This window comes from Melozone crissalis, unplaced genomic scaffold (genome assembly GCF_028551555.1).
Source record: "Melozone crissalis strain CALT ecotype California unplaced genomic scaffold, PUWL_Pcris_2 ptg000006l_1, whole genome shotgun sequence".
Classification (NCBI taxonomy): Eukaryota; Metazoa; Chordata; class Aves; order Passeriformes; family Passerellidae; genus Melozone; species Melozone crissalis.
Genome location: NW_026535784.1, coordinates 4,665,887 through 4,690,698, shown reverse-complemented (window position 1 = coordinate 4,690,698; position 24,812 = coordinate 4,665,887). Strand labels below are relative to the sequence as shown.

Here is a 24,812-nt window from a genome sequence, read left to right as displayed (position 1 = left end):
ACATCATTGGAAGCATTGGAGCTGAAAAACTGTCTTTCTATGCTTCTTACCCTCCAGAGTGTAATAGCTGTATAAAATGCAGAATCAGAGAATTGCTGAGTTTGGAAGGGGCCTCTGGAAATTTTCTTGTGCAATGCACCTACTCCAAGCACTCACCTAAAGCTGGTTGATCAAGGCCATATCCAGACAGTTTTCTAGTATCTCTGGGGATGGGGACTGCAAATCCTTTCTGGGCAATCTGTTCTGATGTTAAATCAGTCTCAGAGTAAAAATATGTTCTCTTATGATAAAATACAATTTCCTGTGTTTAGTTTGTAGCTATTTACTCTTGACCATTCCCAGGGTAGCATGAATGAGAGCCTGGTTCTTTCTTTACTTCCTCCTGTCTGGTATTTCTAGACACTGATTAAATTCCTGAACCTTCTGTTTTGCAGGCTAAGCAGTTACAGTTCTCCCTGTTTTTCCTCACAGGCTGATTAGTCCAGTCCCTAAATCATCTTAGTAGCCTCTCACTGGACTGTCTCCAGTATTGCCATCTCTCCCTTGTAGAGCCCAGCACTAGATGCAGCACTTCAGGTAAGGCTTCACCAGTGCTGGGTAGAGTGGAAGGATCACATCCCTTGAGCTCCTGGCAAACTCCTCCTAACACAGTGCAGGAAGCTGCAGGCCTGCTCTGTTCCGAGGGCATGTGGCTGACTCAGGTTCATCAGCATTATCCTCCAGTCACCTGGTCCCTGCATGTTTCCATGGCGTTCTTCCTTTCCAGATGTCCTCCCTTTGCTGAATTTCAAAAGATCTCTGTCAACCTATTTTCCAGCTTCCTGAGGTTCTTCTGAATGACAGCATGACTTTTTTAGTGTATCAGGTACCCTTCCCAGTCTTGTGAAATGTACATAATTGCTGGGGCTATACTCTGTCCTATCATCTATATAATTAATAAAGACAATAAACAGAGTTACCCCAGTACTGACCCATTGGGATTATCATGAATGGCTGACCTCCAGCTGGACTTCCTTCTCTGATGCTAAGCCTTCAAACCTAGCAGTACAGCCAGTTTTAAACTCACTGTTCATTTGTCAAGCACATATTTCCCAGTTTGTCTGTGGAAATTTCATAGGAGACTTGAGTCTCCTATGATAAACAAGGTCTGCTGTTCTTTCCTTGGCACTGAATGAGTCATTTCACACTGGTCAGGTAAAGCCATGTTGACTGAACCTCAGTCACCTTTCCATCCTTCATATCTAAAAGTGGCTTCCACATTTAGCTGTTCCATAATTTTCCAAGGCTTTGAGGTGATCACTTTGAGGTTCTCCAAAATTTTGTCCATTCCATTCTTTGAAATAGGAGTGACATTTTCTTTCTGCAAGTCCTCAGGGATCCCCCCTCTCTCTCCCCAATGGCATGACCCTTCAAAGACAGCCAGAAGTGGCCTTACAGTGATGTTGATCAACTCCCTCAGTGCTTCTCCACAGAGGGCACTTTCCTTGCTCCAGATTTTCCTGTTGTTCTCAGGACCCTGGGATTCTTGTAGGCAAATCTTCCCATTAATGAGGCAAAGAAGGCATGGTGTACCTCAGCTTTTTCCATGTCCTTTTTTACCAGGTCTCCTACTCCATGGAGAAGTGGGCGCCTACATTTTCCCTCATTTTTTCTTTGCTGCTGATGTATCTGTAGAAGCCTTTGTTTTTACTCTTCACAGTCCTCTCCAGATTTAGCTCCAGGTGGGCTTTGACTTTTGGTGACCACATTCCTGTGTGTTCCCTGTGTGACCAAGTAGTCATGGCTCGATATTCCTGGGAGATTTCTTCTACCTCTTGCATGCTTCCTTTTGATATCTGAGCTCACTCAGAAGCTTCTTGCTAATCTGAGCAGGCCTCCTGCCATCTTTTCTTGATTTTCTGCAATTTCAAATTAAGTGCTCTTGATCTTGGAAAAGATGATCCACAAAAATCAAACCGCTCTTCTGGACCCCTCTTTTGTCCAGGACGGTTGCCAGTGATTTTCTTTCAAGTAGAATCCTTGAAGTGTCAAACATCATTTTCCCTGCCTGTAGAAGCCTATACTCTGTAGCTACTCCTATAAGCTACTCTCATCAACTCTGTTCTATCCAGTCTATATTTAAACTAAAAAATACTAATAAACTGATTATGCCACTAATTATAACAAACTAATTAATTCCAGCACTGGTGATACTTTAATTGACTTTTAATGTTAAAAGATATGAAGCCTAAAAATCGCAAAATCTCACTATATCAATTTTCTGTTCTGAAAAATAATTGAAAAGAGTATTCATTATTTCCATGTGCTACAAAAAGGCACAGTTTGAGATGAGGTTAAAGCTGTGTTGTGTTAGGCATGCTATAAGCACATGTTAAAAGAGAACTTGTAGTCTAAACCTAATAAAGTTCCCAATATAAGTCAACAGAGCAAGAATAACTAAAGCATCTAAAGTCTGCACACTTGCCAAATGACAGCAACTCACATTTAATTTAGAATCCAGCTTTCCAGCTTTCTACGTTCTTCCTGTCTTCAGTAAATCACGTTTTTTCCCTAGCAGGTATTTCCTGTGCTAATATTTTCCTGTTCTAAATGCCACAAGTTACAACATTTATACCTTTTATTGTCTTCTCTTTGTTCTGTTGCTTGTTAGAACTCCCTGACAACAAAATCTTTAAAGATTCTTTTTTTCTTTTTTCGCTTTCTTAAACTGATTTCAGGTGGTTTCATTACATCCTCTTTGATCATTCTATATAATTCTTCCCCTTCTTTTGCACCTTCTCATACTCTAGTTGGTGCCTCCTTACACTGCTCCAAGAGGTGAAGCATAAATAATATTTTTAAAATTAATTCTTTATACGCTATGGTCGACATTTTCCAAGATTTGTGGAAAACAATTTTTTTTGGGGTAGAAGAACTATTTTAAATTTGGTGTTTATGAAATCATAGCAACAATTGAATTGGCTGTGGTTTTATAAATGAAATTTATGAAGAGGTCCTACACCCCAAGCTGATCTAACTCAGAGTGTCCTCATGTTTTCTTCCAAATTTTAAGACTTCTTTCTACTTCCCTCTGAGCTGACAAAGCCACCATAGGAAATTCTTTATGCATACTTTAGTAACATATTAAAACACTGTTGAGCTGTAAGAAAAAAGCAAATTGCTTCAAAACCCTCTTTTTTTTGTTATTTGTTCCAAAAATTGTAGCACTAGCAGTAAACTGTCATGTCTCCTCATCACAGTTTCAGTCTTCACACCAAGGAGTCAGGGTAATATTTTGGTATTTTGATCAAGGGGTTGATGGCTTCCTGAGATAATATAACAGGTTATGTACCTTTCCATTTGTGGATGTGCTTAATTGGTGACTCCACTGCTCTTTGTCCACAGCCATGGATAATCAAGTTGTAATAATCTCCAAGCTATCCCTTCTCATTACTACACTTTTCCATCTGTAGCTGTATTTTGAACGCACACAAGTTCTGTGCTGCCTGATGACATCCACTTTTAAGGTACTCAGATTTCAGTTTTGGTTTCTATCAGCAATTTCATATGCTGTTAACTTCTTAAGGGAAAAAAGAACACATTTCTACTGTACAAGTTTATAATTCCCCTGCCTCTATACAATAAGGTGGGTATATTCCCAATAATTAGATTAGACTGTCTTGATCTTCTGTTTACATGATTTTTTCTAGTAAAAGTTAGCTAAATCTCAATTTATGCAAAATCTCTTTACGTATTTCCTAAGTCCTTTTCCTTACCTTGCTAGGAAAAAGATATCACAGTATCTTTTTATTGTCACTTCATTATCCTTGTCTTTTCCCACAACAGAATTTAAGAGCAAGAATACGGCTTCAACTCAGCCCTAAGAATTAGCAGTGCTTATCTTCATATGATGACAGCAGCATAATTTAATGGTTATATATTACTAAATTTAGTTTGTATTCAGTAATTCAGTTTTGTCGATTTGTAATCTCTTGTTATGGAATTGTAAATATATAATGAAAAATAATTTTTTGGTCCTATGGTTCAGTTCTGGTCCTCCTTTCTTCAGTTACCGTGCTCTTTCAAGTTTTCTTTAACGATTTATAACATGTTTCAAAAGGAAAAGTTAGTAATTTTTCTTTATTTTTGATAAACATCATGTCTGAAGCTGACCTATTTCACATTGTTAGGCATTCTTTCTCATTTTTTGTCCAAGGTGGTAGGCATGAACATAAAAAAGTGTATTTAGTATTAGTCTGGCATAGTGACTGTGCCATAAAATTGAATTATGCAGTTTGGGGAGGTTGCTATATTCAAAAATCTGTTAGAGATAATGCAAGCATAGCTAGGGGAGAGGAAAGTTGTGATGCAGCCTTTATTGGCTGATTATGAAATAGTGCATTCCAGAATTACTACAGTAGCGTTTGCAAAGCTGAAGTAACACATGTCACTATGTCATTGATTTAGACATTTTTACTTTTATTCTTAGGAAAAGAGTATATTTTTCAAGTTATAGAGGGAGTTGGCTCTGTACAATTTTGATTCCTGTTACAATTATTATCATTCCAATGCATTGCTATTGCTCAACTCAGAATTTTAACTATTACTTTCCATGAAAATATATTTAGTTGAAATCTCTGCCTTCAGTAGGAAGGAAACATATTTTAAAACCATGCAATGTTATATTTGTACTAATGCTTTATTGTTTTAAAGTAAAAGAATATTTCACCTTTTTGTGATGGGAATATAGTTAAATTTATACTTGTGTTTTCATATTAGGATATGCAAAGGCTGTGCTGGGAGCTGAGGGTAAAAGCCATGGCACGCTGGTGAATAGACCTTATTGGAGATAAGAATAAATTAAAGAGTGTCTCCTGGCTTTCTTGCTAATCTTATCTAAAAGTGAAGCTAAACTGCAGTTATTGTTGCCCTCTAACTATGCTAGAGCTGTTAGAATTTAGTGTGAAAATGCTTTCTGAGGAGAGTTTTATAACTGCCTTTTTCAGACCAGTGAAGAAAATGTTAAAAAAAAAAAAAAAAAGAGTATTCCAGTATTCCACAAAAAACATCTGAGTGCTGGACCAAGACCTGACAATCTATTGGAATCTGTTCCTGCCTCTGAATGTCCAACTTCGCTAGTAACTCATATAACCACTTTAATAATAATAATCTCTTTTCTATTTTATTTACTTCAAGTGAGAAATAATTTTATCAGGGACTGTTTGGGACTGTTTGGTAATGTGTAAGCTCAATGTCCTTAAATAGGTTTATAATTTTAGTTGAGGCTTCTCTCTGTCACTCCAAATAAATAATCACAAGAACTTCCTATTGAGCAGTTTGTATTTCACAGATGGAAACTAAAGCAGTGTTCATACCAACTTTGATTATGTGCTAAAGCAATTAATGTAGCATTCCAAATCCTTGGGGTGGGCGGGGGGGAAGACTTTTAAGTACTTTCCTATAGATTTTTTTAATCTCTTCTCATGGTTGCACAGAACGTAATTGGAAGTTTGCTATTGATTGAGGTACATCGGTGACATGGGCGACCAATAGATTCAGCTAACCCATAATTCCTTCTGGCTGTTTCCCGTGAGAGATGAATAGAGAAACCTAACTCTGTCTAGTGAGTGAATGTTTAATCTCTGAGGGAAAAAACAAAAATTATAATCCTTACTTCCTTAAACATGCAGGGGAAATTCTGATCAGTATAATTTTTGGAGGTGTAATTGTAAAATGGGAGTATGTGCACTTTAGATGTTTCCTGTGTTGGCTGGTTAGTCTGCTTTTTTTTTGCTGTTTGTACTTGCTGAATTGGTTAAAAAAGAATGATCAGCAAACATAAGGAACAAATTGCATTTTCCTCAGCTGAACTGTATGAAAGACCCCAGAGACAATCCAAACAAGCCGAGCATGGTCCCTCAGGAACCTAGAAATTCCATTGGCCTTTTTAAGACTGTCTACTCTGGGGAACAAATCCCTGCAGCTGCTTTTAAAATTGAGGGTTAAAAGCATTTTTGTTGCTGAGAATGCACATTGAAGCACACGTAATGCTTTAATGTGCATTTTAAAGTGAAAATACAATACGACTTTTCAGAACCCTTGAAAAGAATCACAGATTTGCTTCTGTGGTTGAATGAATTCAGAAAGGTACTTCCAGGCAGAGCTCTGAAAACCCCTTCTAGAAGAAATTTTGATATTTCAAGAATGTTTTCATTTTGAATCAGAGTGAATTTAAGAACTTCCATTTCCCTTCACTGGAAAAATAACTGTGAAAAAAGGGAAGTGTTTGTTTTGATTTTGAGGGTTAGGTTTGGTTTTTTAAAAGAAATTTGCCAATTTCTACACTTAAAAGACTATTCCTTGTGTTGCTAGCTATCAGAAGAATCCAAAGAATTCCCAGAATCCAAAGTAATCAATTATCATTGAGAAAATACTCTGAGAATGAAGACTTAGAAATGGCTTATAAAGTTTGGATTTTGCATAGTGTTACTGTGAAGAGGAAAAAAAGTCATGTTATCAGCACATTTCCTGATATTAAATATTTTCCAAAAAGGGCAATGGAGTTCTGGGAAACTATGTAGAATAGCTAAGCTATCTCTCTTTTCAGTGATGCATTTCCTCACTTTACAATTGATCTGGCCTCGCTGAATACTTAAAGGCAAGTTTTGATTGATTTCATTTCATAGGGAAGATTCCAGTAGAATATGCTGTTGGAAGCTCTAGGACTGATTTTTTTTATCACCCACTCTGAAATTCACATGCATGAATATCCTATATCAACCAACCTGTCTCCCTCAACCAGTCCTTCATGGAGTCTGCTGTCTGTCTAGTCTAGCTGCACGTAAACAACCACTTCGCTTTGATATTTTGCTGTAGATAACAGGGAGAGCTGCTGGTTGCTGACTGAGATGGCAGTGAAGGCAAAAGGGAGCTTTTCTCCTGCCTAGTCCAAAATATTCCTGCAAAATAGCTCCAGAATGCTATAGGCCTTGAATGGAGATGTGGGAAAGGTGGTGGCAGAGTCTCAGGATGTTTGGACCACTACAGTAGGAGTTAACAGATAAAAGACTGCAAATACAGTGATATCAGAAGAAAATTAGTACAGAAGTGTGTATTAATACCTGTTACCTTTAAAACTGTGATACTACCGTGGGTCATCCATTGCCCATGACTATTTAGGATTAATGAAGATATTTTCCATTCCTTCTTGTACCAAGGCTTATCTTCAACAAGTGAGCGACACTCGAGATGAGCAGTGCTGAGGAGCAACTTGATCCCAAAATTACTCTTCTGTGAAACTGGGACTGCACTCAGAAAGTGCCAGACATCCTATTTCCTGGTGTGTGCTGTAATGAGTGAGCAATGGTGAAAAGTAGGTCTTGTTTGTTCTCCTTTACTTGATGTGCATCCTAAAAAAGATGCCAATAACTCAGCTATGTGGCCTCAGCTAAGTGCCCATTCAGACATTGAACCTTATATATCTTTTTTTCTTTCTCTAGACAGCATCTCACTAATCATGGGTGTCCTGATTTCAGCCAGAACAGAGTTAATTTTCTTCACAGTAGCTGGTACAGTGCTCTGTGATTTGGATTTACTAGGAGAATAATGTCGATAACACACTGATGTTTTAGCTGTTGCTAAGGAACTTGCTCTAAATCAAGGACTTATGTCTTATGTTCTGCTGGTGAGCAAGTGCACAAGAATATGGGAGGTAGCATGGCTAGGATAGCTGACCCAATCTGGCCAAAGGGATATTCCATACCATGGAATATCATGCCCAGTATAGAAACTGCTGAGAGCCACCAGTCACTGCTTAGGGACAGACAGGGCATCAGTCAGGGGGTTGTGAGCAACTGTATTGTGCATTGCCCTTCCTGCATTTTATTTCTCAGTCTCTTTCTGTTGGTTCTCTTTTCATTACTACAATATTATTATTATTATTATTATTATTAACTTATTAACTGTTTTTGTCCCAAAACATGGAGTTTATAGTTTTTATTTAATTTTCCTTTCTATAACATCTAGGGGTGTAAGGGTGGAATGTAAGCAAATGTCTGTGTGGTACTTTGTTGCCAGCTGAGGTTAAACCATGACAATGGGAAAGTGATGAATTATCCCAAAGAGGTACTTATACCCCTTTGTGAGGTTACTGAAGAGACCTTCATTTCGGTTCTCTTATGTATCCCTCTTGACTAGTACCTGTCTTTGCACAGTGTATTTTTATTGCACAGGTGCTCTGAAACACTTTGCCTATTTTGTATTGCTATCACAGCTGGCCTAAACATAGATCAACAACCTGAAATACCCCATTTAATTCTCTAAAGTAGTAGTATTCTAAGAAAAAATAATCTGTTTTGTAGCACCTAGCTTTGAATTCTCTTCTAGCAGAAAATTGGGAATTTGACCATTATAGGTCGATTTTTGAAACTGTAATCACAGTTAATGATGCAAATCATAACTCATTTTCACTAAATTGTGGATGTAAAGCCAGCAGGTGTAATGTATCACTACTTAGAGACTGAAGTAATACCGAGTACAGTGATCAATTCACTTAGCCATATTCTTTGTATTGTAGGAATATAAAATTTTAAATATATTTCAGATGGGACTTTGATGGTCATTGTCCACAATAACCTGCTAAATTTAGCTGTCAAAAAAACCCAAAAAGGCATCAGGTCTAGCCAAATCATTATGCTCCCTGCATATCAATGAAAGTCAAACCACAGACTCTTCCCCCAGGCCTTTGGAGTGACTGTGGGAAGCCTATACAATTACTGTAGGTGATTGTCTGGCTTATACATGTTAAATATTCAGAAAAACCATTTCAACTCTATGTTGGGATGATACAGACTTGTTTCTTTGTCTGTTTCATGTGTATCTTATATACCAAATGTCCTGGGACTTGGAGAAGGATTTCCTTGCATTTAGTAATGAATACACTGGCCCTAAATTGTAATTTACTATAATACTGGCTCCAGTGTGGGCTGATCTGCTGGCCACAGAGCCTTATGAGAAGCACCTGCTCTGAAGCAGGATTTCTGTGGGCTGTTATCCCTGCAAGAGCCTCTAGCATTGGTCCTTCATGAGCCTTGGTCCTTTGGGAGAGAGGCGCATGTTTGCTTCACCGCAGAGTACCTCCTCCTCCTTTGAATTTGGTATTTCCTCTTGTCTCTCTTTTTTTTTTTACCTTCTCTCTCATTTTCTGACCTTGAATGAAGATGTTTTCACAGAGCCATGATTAGCTTGGCTTGGTGGGCTCAGCCGTGGCCTGTGGTGGATCTGCTGTGGAATGGGCCTGACCCGACCCTGTCTGGCATGGGGCAGGCCCCCGTCAGAAACCACACTTGCAGCCCTCTTTGTACCAAAACCTTGCTGCCTGCATAACATTAACATACATTAACAAAGGGCCCAAATCAGTTGCCTGAGCAGCTGTGCCATCTGACATGTCTTATGGTACCCTCTATGCTCAGATGGAGACACAACATACAGCACAGGTGAGGGTCAGGCCACTAGATGCCCATGGGTAGACAATTACACTCCTAAAGTCCTTGAATAGATCATTTAAATATCCTTTTATTAATTTTCAGTAATCATGTGTTCCAACATTTAATTCTGAGTGTTGATACATTTTTTGATATTTCTAGCCTAGAAAGATTCAAAGTAATGCAAGTTTTTCACACTGTACTTATGCTTTGGCTAAAGAAACCAGAAGAATATGCTATACCTATTTTGAAAAGCAAAGTGTTGGGCTGAAAGTAGGTTACCAGTGGAATTTCTTAAGGCTTGGCTCAGAACTGATGTCATTTAATATATTCATTTACGACCCTGGCACAAAAAGCAAAAATGTTTTAATGAAATTTGCAGATGGCATAAATGTGAGAGGAACTATAAATACAAAGCAGCACTTGAATATTGTGTAGACTTAAGAGACCTTGAGGACCAGGGTAAGAGAATTGTAATAAGATTTAATAGCACAAAATAAAAGGTCACAGAATTCGGCCTTTTCATCTTACCCATTATTACCTGTCTAAAACTTCGAGGCCTACTTTAAGTTGTTCACCTGGGCTCCTTTAAATAATCATAGAGAAATGCCTCTGCTAGTACTAAAGTAGTTATTTAAGACAGGAAGGTTGTCCTGGCTTTTAGAGATGCCTTTCTCACTGAATTGCTTTTGGAGGAAAGCCTCAATCCCCAAGAATCCCAGCTTCAGATATAATATGAATGCTTGCTAAATGCCTATTGTCCTCCAATGACATTTAGCAAGAAAGAGAAAAATCCATTATCAAACAGCTTCAGGTAATGCAAATATGGTCCTTCGATACATCAAGCTTAATATTTCTGTGAAACAAAAGGAAATAAAAATATCCCCATAAAAATCCCTTGTGGAATATCTTCTAGAACCTTCACCATTAAAGTTCAAAAAATAAAAATTAATTGCAAACATACAAATAGTAATGAGGCAAAATAAATTTACAAGATTAACTTACATGAATATTTTTCATGTAGCAGATTGGAGATGAGAGACACTTATTTTTTTCTGATCTGAACAATATCTGCACCAAGCATGTCTGTTCTGTGTGAAATAACACCAGTAACAAGTCAGGTTAAAAACCACAGAAACTACATTAGTGCTAGACTGTGCCTCATACAAAACATGCCACCGTGTCTTGTTTCTAGGACAGGCATGGCTGTAGCCACTGGCAGCATGTCGACAGTAGTCAGTAGTGGCAATTGTCCCCATCACATGCACTACATCTCCATAAATCAGAATATGTTGGGTTAGCTGAGCCTTGTGAAAAGATTATTGAGCTTTTGATTTAAAAAGTTATGAGACATTTTTTTCAGAAGTATGCAAAGCCTTTTTTCCAAGAGATTCCGTCATTGTCATGCCTACCATTTGTGTATATATTCCAGCATTTTCAGTAGACTAAAGGTGAAAATTCAGCTATCAGTCCTTGAGTCGTTCTGATTAAGCTGATCCAGTCCTGCAATATGAAGTCAGCTGGAGTGCTGTATTATGGATGTGGGCACAAGTCATTGCTTTTCAAGCAGTTAAATGTTTTGGGTAGCTCAGCTTTTGAAGGTGTTGTTTAAAACATTAGAATTTCCATAGTTTTGAATATCCCCATTTTCCTTGAAAAAATGTTATGTTTGCAGATCTTTCTAGTTATTCCAAAACCTTTCAGATTATTTCTGCCTAATTCACTAGAATTTTCCATCTTATGATTTCACTACAGTATTAAAAATATAAGAAGTGTTAATTTGACTATTTCTTGAGAAGGGAACAATAAAATACACAGACTGTAAAAGTCTCAAGATAATGTAAATCACTACTTTAGCTGAGAATAAAACAGCTAGGACTTGGAAGGCATCTTCTGATTTACACTCGAATATCTGACCCATACTTAATACCAAAACACTATACTGTAATCTGGAAAAATAAGTGAGAGATAACATTTGTCTGGCTGACAAAACCATGTTTCTTTAGAAAAGGTCTTTAATTCAAGTTCAGCTAGCTTTGCACATTTCCACTAACCCGTGGAAGACATTTGAAACCTAAGTATGATGTGAAAGTTGAAGAAATATTCCTAAAATAGATTAGATTTATTGCAGAGGTGGGAAATGAGCAGTGCTGCCTGCTAAGGGAGGTATTTGTTTGACTGTGTTTTGTGTTAAGATGCTACCTTGAACTTGCAGATTGAGCAGAAACAATACTGAGTCTCAGAAATATACCATTTTGATGAATGCCTTCTACTGGAAACCAGCCAGTTGTATTTGCTTTCTTTGTTGTCAGCATCTCAAGACTCAGCATGAACTCTACCGTGGCAAACTGGGAGTAAGTTATTTCCAGTCTATAATGAGTATTTCTACCCCATTATTATTGAAAATAACAGGTCTCAAATGTGGATGGTATACCCTTTTTCACCAAAGTACCCTTTTTCACCAAAGTACAGTTTTTTTAACATTAAACTGAGCATGAACACCCCTCCAACACTACTTTGAGTATAAAAGACTGAAGATAAAATTGTCTCTATAACTACAAGAAAAACTCTCTCTGTATGTGTATATACAATTTACAACTTGTGTTTTGAAAGAAGGAGGACAAAATTTTCGAATGCATAATCAAAGTAAGTTTTACAGAGATTAAATTATCTGAAAATTTAGTCAAGTAAAATGAATAATTGTATGCAACAAAAAATTTAAAAGAAAAAGGAAACATATAATGAAAATGTGAAAATGTATAAATATGAAACTTGAATTTAATTATGTTTAATTGCCTAAAATAAAATGAAAAAGGAAAGAGCTGAAAATATGTATGAATTTATGAAAATAGGTTGCATGTGAGTTTAAATAAAACATTTTGGATTTACACAGTTTCTTTTTCACACTCACCCAGTGTTCTGTTTTCCTCTTTCCCTTTGATTTACTATCCTTCCCTCTCCTCCTTTTTATTTGTGATTTATCATTCCATATTCTTAAATTTTTCCTGTAAAGAAAATTATTTTTTTAAAATAAGCATTGTTTACCAGTTAGCATGAACATTGTCACTATTATTTTGCAACTGGCTTAACACTAATTAAAACAAAAATGAAACAGTGATAAAGGAGGAGCTATTTGATTGTATGTTTCCTGAATTTGGATATTAGATAGGCAGGTTAGTTGATTGGTCTTCCCTAGTTTATAAAGTGAGATTTAGATTCCAGCCTGTACCTCTGTGGCAGGTGTTTCACACTGGGGTGAATTTCCTCCTGAAAGGGACTGTTTCTCTCTGTGGGAAGTATGTTAGCAATGTCCTCAGTGGTAGTGTTTTCTTATACAGTGCTAAGGCTCTCAGAATTTTATCTGATTATGATCTGTAGCATGGCAACCTGAAAACCTTGGGCAAGCACCCCAGCTCTCAGACAATGTGTTCCCAGGCTAAGCCTGTCTCAGAGTTAGAGCCTCTGATTGGAAAAGGGCAAGAAGGTGCAGCAATGAATTGTATAACGTAGATTTAAGGGCCTCCGTGACAATTTTTTGCTCTCCTGATCTGTTACTATCATATTGAATTACTTGCCAATGCAAGCACAAAATAAGATAATCATATAATTGCACATATAAACCTCGACAGCTTTGTCTTATTGTCTTTATAAAACTGGCATAATTATTAAACCAGCTAATCCTCAAATGTGCTTGGCTTTAAATTTGTATCAATTATGAGAATAAAAGGTGTTTCAATCATTTATTAAAAAAAACATCCTGAAGGACAGGAACTGTGGATACCATTTGTGGTGGGGTCTTAAGAACTGTATGTTGAAGAAAGAGGGTGCTACTGTTTCTTAGAAGCGTTTAAATCAAATGTATCCATGTAATTTAAGGCTTCACGCACAAGTACTGCTCAAAGTGAAAAAAGGAGAATTACACTATGACTCGTTTTTCAGTGGAATATCATTAAAAAAACAGGGAGTGGAGAGCTCTGTTTCTCAATTCACAAGGTAGAAAAGTTTTCCCAGCAATTTTCATGTATTTTGAGATATATTTTGTTAGTTTGTGCTTTATCTAACATCTAACTGCTAGAGACAACCAACCATATTCCCCTTTATTAAAACCACCACAAAATATTATTTTTTGACGTTAAGATTCTAAAACCAAGGAAGGATTACTTTTTAAAAGTTTTAGAGATCAATAAAGAACTTACTGAGTTGTGAGAGTAGAGAAACAGAAATATTGACCAAGATTAATTACTATTCTTTCTCTCTAGCAGATGATTAGAGATGAGAGCAGGTAAAGACTACTGTTGAAAATCCCAGTACAGACTAGCAGTGATAGCTAAAGACAGATGAACACAGTAGCATATCAAATTTTGAAACTGGAGCATCACAGCAGGTTTTTGTCTTCAGCGAGCTTGACAATTTATTTCAGACCCTTGCTTGCAAAGTGAAGACGTCAGAAAAGAAATCCAGTTTGGGGAAGCTTGTCAATGGGAGAGAAGGTTTTTTCTCTCTCCAAAGATATGCCTGCAGATCTTTCAAGGTCTTGAGGGCTACTTTTTCTTCCTACAAATCTTCAGAAGTCAACACTGAGTGAAGAGAGACCAATACTTTTCATTTGCAGCTCTCCTGACACATCATTTGTTGCTATACCATGCCATCCTTCTAAATTGCATTCTGTAACTCACTATGGTTTGACTGTGACATGAGATCACAGAAAACAGAAGCATCCATGAGGGATCAAGATGAACTATGAGGTGAAGAGTAAGACTTGAAAATGAATGTCTCCTCTGAACTTCACTTCTTTGTTATGTTTTATTTCTCTCCATTAATGTCCTCTGCCTTCAAGAAAAATATGTGCCATCTGCTTTTTTTGAGTCCCTATCATACTGCAATAATTCCTTGATTTATTGCATGATTCACAGTGTCCTTTGAGTTTGGAGCACATATAAAACCTTTAGAAGGAGAGGATTTGGAGATCATCTAGAAAGCTATTTTAGTGTCTTTAGGATACTTGTCTAAAGCTTTGAAAGAGACTCACATTAATGCCAGTTTAAGAGAGAATTTTTAGAGATTCATTCCTTGGAACAATAAAAATACCATGTGTCATAGGAAACTCTCCTATCACTTGAACATGTTTGTTACACATGAGTGTAGGGCATGTAAATTCTCTGTACTGGAATCATACATTTGATTGCTTTTCTCAAGCAGATACAGTAGTGAGCTAAGCAGTCTAAGTCTTAAAGAAGCAACAAATCATTGAGTAGCCTGTACGTTTTGTGAATTTATTTTTTGTGTTACGTCAGCATTTCAATCTTTCACTTTTCAGTACTACAGTAATTTTTAAGAACTAAATGCAAGCTACAGACCTGACCTCTGTGGAGCTAAGGAAGCTAATTCACAGCAGAATTTGGATGTAATAATGGTTGTATTCCAAATAGACAGTTTTGGAAACATGCTATCTGTGTTTCATATGCACCACAGGACTTGTTTGGCTTGAGGAATCCATAACTTCCTACAATTTGCAAGATATGCAATTTCCTGAATACATGGGAAACTACTTGTTTAATTCCAATACTTCAGGCAACTACTTGTTTAATTCCAAATATGAGCATTAGATTGGGTATTTTCAAAGTAATTTTCTCCCCATCATGTGCCACTACTTCTACCTGCCAACATTTTATCAACATGTTTTCAATAGGAAATTCATTTCATACTTGCTGCTGGAGTTTATTCTAACAGCTAAATGGCCTGAACATGTTCAACATTATAGGTCAGAAGGTGCCACGGTGTAGAGCTGAGATAAGGGAAAAAAGAAGACCTCCAAGAAAGTAAGTTTTGACTTGTTTCTTCTGGTATGTAACAGCCAGCATTTTTTCCCTATCACTGTTTCCCAAGTGTTATAATTGGAAATGTAACATTTAGCTTGATAAGGGTCTTTCTTATTTCAGTCAGAGACTCCTATTTCTGTTTAAGAGCATACTGCTAATGTATTTAATTGGGGAAACAGGAATAGTTTGCATTCTGCAAAGTACAGAATTGCTACAAATTATTCTGGATTTTAAGCCTGTTAAGAACTGTGCTTAAATAGAGGCCATACTTGCAAAGCATATTTATGTTGTTGGAATGTACAATCAAGAAGGTAATCTTGCAATACTCACTTGGTGGAAAGTCTTACTGAAATCAGTAGAAACATTTCTAAAATATTGATGTTTTTTACAATTGCCTATTACAAAAAAAAAAAAAAAAGAAAACAAATCCAAACCAAAACAACCTTAAAAAAGCCCACATAAACAAAAGCGCAAATAAAAACCTGAAACTCGTTGAAATTTAAAAGTATTTAGAATAAGTCTATATATGCCTGTGATTACATTACAAAGCTAAGGATGCAGTAAAGTGAGGCAAAGTTATGACTTAAAAGTTATAGAAAGGTAAATTGTATTATTACTTTTTGCAGAGCATCATATTTCTTAGAATAATTAATGGAATCCCTTCTGGTTATCAAATTGTTTTTTAAAATACAGAGTTTTGAATGGGCTAAAATATTTGATAATGATGCTGCCAATTTTCTATATCACTTATGAAATCTTCCTAGGTCATCATTTATCAGATGATACTGGCTCTTTTAGTATTTATTTTAACTACAGTCTATTTATTCAAAATAACATTTCGTTTAGCACTTGAAAAGAAGAGTTTGTTCAGTACAGCAATTACTTTTAAACTTGAAGATAAACAAAATAAACACAATGCTAAGGTTTTATTATCATTGTCAAAGTAATGCATTTTCCATATTTGTTGAGTAAAAATGGGAAGAGTTCACTTAGTTGGGCAAATAGCTTTGAGCTATACTGAAAGTTTCTATTGAACCAATTGAACTTTATTTACAATAGAAAAATTTGATAGCCAGCATAAAATAATATCAACTTATAAAATTAAAAGAAAAAACTTAAAAATTTGAACGTATTTTGCAATTTTGGTTTCCTCTTCTTTACTGATTTCTACTTAGGTGAAACATAGTTTGATTATTGTGTACCACCATTTTTTATTTCTCTTCCTCCTTTGACTTCACAATTCCATGTTTATGAGAATGAAAGTACTTCAAGAAAGATGTCTGCTAGTTTCCTTTTAAATTTCCTGTGATTTGAAATAAACATTTGTCAAATTTATCATTAAAAGTAATCCAGAGAAGAGTTTACAGATAGTAGGAAAGGAATGTTAAGTTTTGTTTGCTATCTGAAGAACTCCAGAAGCCTCTATTTTTCAGAAAATGCAATTTTTCAGTATTTCTGAGGTAACACTGGTTTGGAATTACAATTGGTGGAAATTTTTCACTTTTTTTTTTCATTTAGACTTTTCTTTGAGGGAAATTTTGGAAAGAATTATTTTTTTGATGAACCAGAAGCTCAAAAGTTTTTTGTTCAGTTCACAAAGCAGGGAGGGAAGGTAGTTTCACTTCATGCAGGACAGAATTTAACCAGAATCTGCCACAGAGGGGATTTTCTGCACTGCTGCCTGCAGGTTTAGTAAAATAAGCGGGTGAGGTTTCCTGCAGTGACAAGGAAGGGAGATGTAGGTGAAATAAGGAAAGTTTCAGGATCTGGTGGGTAGTAGATAATCAGTGGCACTGCTGTTTAAAGACAGAGGTGTTGACTATGACCAGGGAGCTACCATGTCTCTCCAATGCCATAGAAAATCCAAGAAAGGATGATTATTGATGGCAGTATTTGCTTCCTATGGAATCTAGACTTTCTAAATAAGGTCCTTTTACTCACAGCCCAAATTCCAATGTGGATATGGTCCAGTTTTAAGTATTCAAGAAACAAGAAGCTTCACTAAGGCTTTTGAGGGGCTTTTTGCCATGAGACTCTCCCTGCTGAATGTCTGTTGCTAGGGGCCAAGTTTGCAAGAGGAGACTGTCCTCTGCAGCTAGCTTAAAAGCAGAGGTAATATGTCCCCAAGGCAAGGTGGTTTAGGAAGAAAGGCATCAGCTAATTAAACTTAATTGGGTTAGCCAGGGTAGTCTGATTAGCATAATTAATTTAGGCCTCTGAGTAGGCTTGAGGGGTGTGTGTTTTTGTGAGGGATCCTTTGAGGGAAGTGTTTGGGACTCTAAAGTGGAAAGAGTAGTTAAATCTCTAGGTCAAGGGAGAGATACTCTAGATGAGTGGGAAAGACAACGTACAGAAATGCAGAGGATTTAGCCTGCCTAAAGGCTATGTACTATTTTGAAGGTGGCAGTGGTTAAAGAATAAACCAGAGGGGCTGGTTAGAGGATTTTAATCCACCTGGAAAGCATGGGGAAGGAGCCTAGCCAGCCTGTTCCACTTGTGCCTGACAATACTGTGATATCAGTAAAAATGTGGTGTCTAGGGAATAGTGGATAGGATTAAAACCAGGCTGTATAGCAAAGAGGTAGAATCCTTCAGTTAGGGGAAGTTAAAATTATTTCACCTTAACTGATTTGGGATCTTTCTCTACTGCAAAAAAATGAATTAAGTACTGGTTTAAACTGTATTCAAGAGCTTTGTGTACTATGCTCTTAGTCATGAAAAGAATCCCTAAGAAATAAAAACTTGCAAACATAAATTATTTTAATGAAATGACACAGTTAAACAAAAATTATGATCACTTAATAATACTACTTCTTTTGCAAAGAAAGTGGATTTTAAAATTCGTATATCCTATCTTTGATTGCAGCACTACTTTAATGGAGTAGATGGTGTAGTGCTTTATTCCTATACTGAGTTATATATTATGTCAGTTTCATTTGGTTTAAATTGTCTGTTCTCTGAACTGCCTTCACATTTCAGAGCTTAAGTTTTCTGACTTTTTTTTTTCTTTTTATTTTTGCCAAGCATTTAATTTTCAACTTCTCTGTGGGTGATGCAGTGGTCAAATGATCCTTTGTCATGCTCTGTTTTAAACCAATGCACATCCTGGCTGCCAGGCAGAAAATCTCTTCCTTTTCAGCTGAGAAAATGAGGCACCTCTGTTGTTAAACTTACCCTAGAGCTGGTTGGTATGAGGCATAGCTGGGAATTCCAGAGGGGAAAAGATTGCACTGCTGGCCAGCCAGTACTTTGCCCAGGTACTCCTGTGAGCTCCTTTTATTTCTTGCTGATCTACAATTTAAATCATCATAGCTTCAACTCCAAGACAAAAGTGACAAATGGGAATTTTACATGAAAAACTTTATAGTAATTCTATATACATATTTGTGGCTATAGACTACTCTTAAAAGACCAATCTGAGGACTTTTCATTATTTATATGAAGGATTAGTAATAACTAATCAAGCATATTTGGCAGGTAATTTTGTAAGGATTCTCCTGAGACCTTGAGAATTTTGACTAAATATGATGTAATGTTGTCTGCAATAAAGAAATGTAGTGATTAAATGTTGGGAAAGAAATGTGTGATTTGTCCAAATAAATTATGCAAATTGAAATACTGCTTTTTGTAACTAATGTTTGAATCGCTTTTTACTTAATTTCTTTCAGAATTTTTTTAGCTGATTTTTCATTCCATCCAAACCATCACACATTCCTTGAAAAGAAGCTTTATATGCTAAATAAAGATATTGATATTTTAGTTGAAGGTTTGGAGGAGAACCTCAGTATGTGTGAAGGTAATTACAAATTAAGATAGTTATATTCTATGATCATGATATGTGATAGCCTTTGGGAAACTAGGTTCCATTCTCACTTGAAATAGTATGAGAGCAATTTTACAGGGAAAGTTTTTTTTAGTGCTAGCTGGACCTGGATGACAGAATAAAGCATGAAAATTAGAATCAAAGCAAAGCTGATGTACCAGAACCAAGACAAATAAATAAATCCCCAAGTTTTCCTTTTCTAATCTTTAAAAGGTTTATGTTTAGGTCAATTCTTGCCCAGTTCTGCTTCAGAGCCATTCAGATGAGATTTTATTAAAGGAAGAAAGGAGAAATGCTGCTAAATTGCTTTCAGAAAGGTTAGCCACTCAGCATGAATAAACTAGAGTTTGCTACACCACAGATATATATGACATGTTGAAAAATGTTTTAATGAAGTAGCAAAGGTCTGCTAGAGACTGAGTTAAAAAAGAAAAATATAGCAGTCTAGTACACTTTGAAAAGACAGAAGAATTCTTTTCTTCTTTCTCTTAGAGAAGAATTGAAACCATAGTATTTCATGTCTTTGTTTTAAACTGTGTGGAAACTCTGTATTGTTTAAAATACATACTCCAAATTTCGAGTTTGGCACCTGCATTATTTGAGGTATAATTGCATTTACTCTATGTAATTAGAATATAAATTTGTGTTGCTGAGGCAGGATAGTGGTGTGGGTTTTTTTTTCCTGGGAGGTAGTGCTGTGCAGTCTGGTTGTGTTCAGAAAATTTGCCATGACAGTGCTTCATAATAGAACCAATTATCAGGAATGCTGTTACACATCGCCTTCCAGACCCCAATTTAAACAGAAGCAAGTGACAATTCCTTCTGTGAAACTGTCACCATAAATCAGCCATATGTGAAGACCTACATGCTTATGGAGGATAAAACAAGAAATATGAGTTTAAAAAAAAAAATATTTGTTTTTAATGTGTTCTGATTAACTTTCAGACTAAGGGGAAGAAGCACATATTAACTGCCAAAACTTTCTTTCCACCTATCTTTAGGAGGTATCAGAACACTATATTTTTTCACATTTCATTTTAAAGAGGAAAAGATCCCACTTCCAATGCTTCAAAATAGATGTTTTCTACTTTGCAGCACAACAGGGGACACTGCAACTGATCCTGCTCTTTGATATTCTTGTCCTGCATGCAATGACATACCTGATTGTTGGTCTTTTTATTGGACATTCTCAGTTAAAATACACAAAACTGAAGAAATAGCCACTATTTTTGATACGTAATTAATATATATTTTTTTCCCTGAGGCTTCACTTTGTTAAAATGATCCAAATAGCCCAGTTCATCCTCAGACACACTTGGGAACTTTTAGATGTCATGCTTAAAACAGCCTATTATTTATGTAATGTTTATCAAATGCAATGCCCTTTGTTATTGAACTGTCCATCTCTGAACACAAAAATCCAAACAATCCAAACACTGGCTTAGATGTCAAATTTAGGTTTTCCATACATTGATTGTAAGCATTTCCAAAGTATACAGTGACACACTGTGCATACACACATACAGAAACTTCAGACAATATTCTTTTTCCATTTGCCTGATTTTTTTATTTTAGATGTGTTTCTTTAAAAGTGTGATTATGTAGGTGTTTTTATACTCTATTATAATTACATGTCACTTGAAGTATTCCTTGAAAGGAAATCTAAGCAATAAGTAGTTAAGAATAGCAAACTTCTAGAAAAACACCTAGGAAACTTGGTTAACAAAAAGAAAATTGAATAATTTAAGACACTTTTACTACATAATATTTCAAAATGTACTATATTAAAATATATAAAATTTTATTACATTAAAAAAGTTATTTGAAGTAGAAACCTTAATGAATATTCTGCTATGTTTCTATTTTGCCTTGACTGGCTTGCCTACTGGAAACAGATGGGACTGGCATGTTTGAAAGTACCTTGCCCACAAACTTTCTAGATTTTCTTAGCCAAAATTGTAATTAAAATAATAGCTCTCTAAAGAGAACATGAAATTTTAAATAAACTAGAGTTACTAATAGAAATTCCAAAACTGTTTATTTTCTCCCACTGTTTTCTGTATGATCAGACATAGGTCAGAATTACCTTGGAAGTTCTGTGAAAGAATGGGGACATCTCAGCCTTCATCTCTCTGCTTTCATTTCAGGGAATCCAGTGAAAGGAGTAAATCTTGGCTTTCTGACTCCTAACCTGTTTTCATCCAGACATCCATGCCCTGTTGCTGCAGAACTGGCAAGTCTCACTCAGGATCACACAATGCTCACCTTAACATTCATTACCATGCTTGTAAGATTTTCCTGCAATTTATTTGACAGCAAAGGAGCCATGAGATCAGCTGTAACTGAAAGCGTGAAAAGTAAGGAAAAGAGACTGTTTTAACACTGTGTTTTCCACTATTATGAGCCAGTTTTGCAGCAAAGAACTTTGTTTTGCCAGTGAATTCCTTTTTTCCATTAATCCAATAAACTGAGATTATGAGACTGAATCTTAGGCGACAAAAATAACAAATTCTTTGGTTTCTCAGAAGAAAAAATAACTATAAAAATTCATTTTGAGTCTACCTTAAAGGCAGGGGAAAAAAAGAAGTGTTTATTGGTTCTTTAAATCTACCTTTTGCGTAGATGGTGGGGGTGGTAAGTTTAGTTCAAATGTTTGCTGCAGATATTATGATGGTAGAAACAGAGTTCATTTGTTTTCTTGGCACTGGTAAATTAAAGCTTTATTTTTTTATGTGTTTTAAATCTGAAATGTGTAATAAATATTGACTAGGTCTAGCTTTCCTAAATGTTAAGCATTGCAGTTGTTTAAGGCAGAGAAATATGCCAAGAAACTCTGCTGCATTCTGCCTTGGGGAATGTGTTGGTGTGTGTAGTTTATGTCTCAGTTTGTGCAAATCCATAGTTTTCCATCTATGTAAAACCAGTAATTTCACTTTTTTTTCCCTTTCAACTACTTGAAAAGAGGGATTGCTGCTGTCTAAAACTGCTATGGTGAAGAAATATCTCAGTATTTTAAAATAACATTTGCAAGCCTTAAAAGGGATGGCCTGAGATACAACTATCACATCTAATCTCTCAAGATTCCTGGAAGGTCAGATTCACACATTATTGATTTGATTGATTCTTTTTCTGAAGTTGACAATTCTACTTTCAATAAGCTCACTCTTTTTGAGGTTTTGCATTGTCATTCTGAGAAATATTGAGAATGAAGACATTATTGTCCATTTCCTTGCTGAGGAGAGAATAAAAGAGAGAGAGTGAATGAAATTTGGAAGACATTTCAGTTTTCTAGAAATAAATTTTCTTTTCCATGTGGCTGTGTACTGCTTCCCACTTAAATTTCACTCTGTTGTACCTTGGATGTTCTTTCATTTTAGAAATGGCATAGGTATATAATAATTTTTAAAATATTTAAAAATATTTGAATAGTAAAGTGCTTATACAACAAAGGAATTGTCTAAAGCTCATTAAAACAAGAGGGAAACTTTTCAAAGTCTGCTATTTGGCCTTCTAGTCAGGTCCTGATTTTTTACTACTTCCTTCTTTAAAGAACAATACTCAATTCAGAAGCTATTCTGAGGATAATAATATAATGATTTTTAAAAAATCAGGAATTTCAGAGTCTAAAGGTATGAGTTCTGCCTTTGAAATCATCACAGATTCAAATGAATAGTGAATAGGCTTTCTTACTGTCTATGAAATAAATGAATAAAAAAATGTGTTTCTTGCCAACCCCCCATGACAATGACCATTCTCCCTACCGTACATCTGACTGTTTTGCATTTTTTTTTTAAAATTAATCTTACTGATGAACCAAACATTGCATTTGAAGTTAGAAAACCATTAGAACACAATTGTATAATATTGTATCACAGTTTGGGAATGGGCAAAGCATTCAGTATTAGTGAGGATTGTTCAAAGACTCGGATAGAGCAGAAGCTGATATGGTGATCCTTGTTGGGCATTGGAAAGAACGTGCTTTTCTTCTCCTCCAGCCTGAGGTTCACTCAGGTCACCGTGGGCATGTTGTGAGTTGAATTCCTTCAATGCCTTGCCTTAGTGAGAGCATTTCTTTTCACAGGAGCTGCTGGGCTTTATCCAGCTGTGATACTAGTTCTCTGATCCACACCTGTTCCTGACACCCTTTGTTGTTCTGCTTGGTCTCTGAATGGCCTCTTGACTACTCTTCATTTTTATTACTATTTGAACCATTGTTTCTCCTTTTATGCCTTCGAAATTCTATGTTAGGGATAAAATCTGTTCTCAGTGTGGCATAAAGCCATTGCCCTTGCTGCCCTGAAGAGCAATGGATAACACCTAGGTATTTCACTTGTTAGCTGTTAACCCAGAGTCAAAAGGGAGTAGACAAAGGCACCTTAGCTGGATACTGAAAGGATGTTTGGCCAAAATGGCTTCTGTGCTTGCCCTGTGCTTGAGCTTCCATGTGCCTCCACTCTGGCCACCGTCAAACTCTATCACTGGGTCAGTTAGCCTTGCTATCAACCACCAAGCTGTTTCTGTGTGACATGAGCTACCTTTAAACTTTATCTTTGAACTGGACCAAGAATGAGGGAGGTTTGTAACATGAAGCCCCTTTCCCTCAGTACTCTCAGAATTTATTTAGTGGCGATTTCAGCCATAGAGTCTTCTGTGAAGGAATTTTCTGCTTTCTCTCACCCTGTTGCTGGCACTCCTCCAAAGTGTTTGATTAGGGGTTATGTCTGCAGTCAGTGCCTAGCAGAATGAAATACTACTTTTCAGGGTGTTTCTCAAGTCCTCTCTTTATCATTTTGTATTGTATACTATTCTTTCTTTGGAGATACTTAAAACTGGCAAGTAGTTTGCCTGCAGGTTTGCAGGATTTTATTCTGCTATATTATTTTCATTTCTCAGCCTTAATTATAATTCTAACAAGTCTGTATGTGAAGATAATCACATAGCAATCATATGCATTTATAAGGAGGATAAAAACTGTTGATTGAACCTTTCTATTATATTTTTATTTGTGTTTTGGTTGTTAGGCAAGTGGGCATTTTATGCATGAGTGCTTTTGTTCAAAGCTTTTTTTGTCTGGTGAGTGAAGGAAGCAGCTAATATCTTGAAAACTCAGTTTTCTTTTCCCCATAGTTTTTCTGCCTACACAACAAAAGCTGCTGGGGCATTGTGCTGAGGAGACCATGCCAACTTCTTTTGTATCAGCATGAACCCCTCTGATCAAATCAAAACTCCCAGTGTTATCAGACTTGTTTGAGCAGCCCCATATTGCATTTTCCAGGCAAGCTTCCTTCAAAAACTCATAAAAATAGAAATTCATAAGAGAAAGAACATTACATGAGTGATGCTGAACTGGAAGGAATCGCTTGGCCAGCAGTCCAAATATTGGAATGGGTATTTTTATAATATCTTATATGAAACTCATCAATTTACATTGAGTGTGGCTGCAAAACTGCAACTCCAGCAAAGACAAGGAAGGCAACACATTGCAGTAATGCATTTAAGAACTCACTGTCAGCTTCTCAGCTAGACTGCAGATCCTGTTGTACGGATTGCCCATTTGGAGATATGGCTCTACTTAATAATTATATTTGACGGCAAATTTGAAAATAAATCTCTAAAAGATGTTTGGTTATAGGTGTGATTTTTTTTTTCCCGTGCCAGCAAGTGTACTCTATTTCAAACTGATACAGCAGATTATGGTCATTTATGTAG

The 24,812-nt window shown here is 36.2% G+C and overlaps 1 long non-coding RNA gene across 1 annotated transcript in view; it reads left to right on the top strand.

The window, feature by feature from the left end:
• LOC128950925 (uncharacterized) overlaps positions 1-21,338 on the top strand; it is a 40,781-nt gene extending 19,443 nt beyond the window's left edge. Inside the window, exon 3 of the long non-coding RNA XR_008484404.1 lies at positions 21,251-21,338. This is a non-coding gene — a long non-coding RNA (uncharacterized LOC128950925). The remainder of the gene's footprint in view (positions 1-21,250) is intronic.
• Positions 21,339-24,812: the final 3,474 nt, after the last annotated feature.